The following is a 1,662-nucleotide window of genomic DNA, read 5'->3' as shown; positions in this document are numbered from 1 at the left end:
ACAAGCATCAAGTTTTTGGCGCCGTTGTCGGGGACCTGTTTTAGTCGAATAGTGTGATTCTTTCGTTGCACGGTATAGACTAAGGTAAAAACAAAAACTAATCTTCTCTCCCTTCTTTCCCTGATTGTATGCCAAGTACTCGCTCACAAGGCGATAACTTAGCACCACAAATCCCTGAATTATAGCATTTTCTATACGTGATACGCCGGATACACGAATATCAACAAAAGTATGGTATTCCCGATATCTCTTTTCCTCCTAAATCAGAAGAAACACCAAACATGGCTGAAGAAGGACCACAAAATCGTCCTCTTAAATTTTACGCTACCCCGCCTCAACAAGAACCTCACAACACCATTGCTGCCCCCGCTATTAATCGAAACGATTTCGAGCTGAAACCCTCACTCTTATCTGTCGTCCAACAACATCAATTTGCTGGAAATCCAACAGACGATCCTAATGAACACCTGACCAAGTTTGTGCAGTACGCCGATATTGTAAAAGCGAATGGTGTATCTCAAGATGCGATAAGACTGCGCCTCTTTCCTTTGTCACTAAGAGAAAGAGCTTGGGCTTGGTTGCAATCCTTTCCGTCCAACTCCGTTACAACATGGGAAGAACTGAAGAACATTTTCTTATCCCGATACTTTCCGCCGAGCAAAACTGTTATGCTGAGAGCTCAAATCAATGAATTTCGACAAAAAGATGTAGAATCTCTCTACAAAGCATGGGAGAGATACAAGGACATGATGAGGATATGTCCACATCACGGTCTCGAAGACTGGGTGATCATTCACACATTTTATAATGGGCTTCTGTATAACACAAGACTTACAATAGACGTTGCCGCGGGCGGTGCACTTAAGGATAAGCCATACACTAAAGCCTATCAACTCATTGAAAACATGGCCTAAAACCATTGCCAATTGGGAGGTGAACGAACGCCAGTGGAAACGTCCCAAACAAAGGGTGGAATGTACGAAATCAGTAGCCTTGACCATGTTCATGCAAAGGTAAATGCCCTTGTCCAAAAATTAGATAACTTGAGCATACCACCCGCAGCCACCGTGGCTGCTGTAACTCCGAACCGTGAGTTATGTGGAAACCCTGGACACACTGCACAAGAATGTCAAATATTAGCAAAAGTCCCAACCGATCAAGTGAACTACACACAAGGAAATCCCTATTCAAATACCTACAACCCAAGTTGGAAAAACCATCCTAAATTCTCGTATAAGAATAACAATGCCCTGTATGCACCTGGCCAAGCACCAGCTGTTCCGCCGGGATATTAAAAGCTAGCTAATAATGCTCCTAACATGCCTAGGAAGTCGAATCTCGAATTGATGATGGAAAGCTTCATAACTACCCAAGCTTAAACAAACAAGGACTTCTTGAACCAAAACATACATACTAGCGAGCAACTTAAACAACTAGCGAACAAAGTAGACGCCTTAGCCACCCACAATAAAATGCTTGAAACACAGATTTCACAAGTGGCTCAACATCAAGCATCTACAGTCGCTCCAGCTGGAACATTTTGTTGGAGAATTGCCATCTAAGGCGCAGCGGAATTTAAAATTTCTCCATTTAGTGATCCTTACGAATGGGCATGATCAGTGATAGAATCGTTACCTCTTGTGGCGATTCAAACCTTTGGTG

The 1,662-nt window shown here is 43.0% G+C and overlaps 1 non-coding gene across 1 annotated transcript; it reads right to left on the bottom strand.

The window, feature by feature from the left end:
- Positions 1-668: 668 nt before the first annotated feature.
- Positions 669-775, bottom strand: LOC127077672 (small nucleolar RNA R71). The gene has a single exon (XR_007787457.1). It is a non-coding gene; the product is annotated as a small nucleolar RNA R71 (small nucleolar RNA).
- Positions 776-1,662: the final 887 nt, after the last annotated feature.

This window comes from Lathyrus oleraceus, chromosome 4, assembly GCF_024323335.1.
Source record: "Lathyrus oleraceus cultivar Zhongwan6 chromosome 4, CAAS_Psat_ZW6_1.0, whole genome shotgun sequence".
In the NCBI taxonomy this organism is placed as follows: Eukaryota; Viridiplantae; Streptophyta; class Magnoliopsida; order Fabales; family Fabaceae; genus Lathyrus; species Lathyrus oleraceus.
This window is presented reverse-complemented; position numbering and strand designations above follow the sequence as displayed.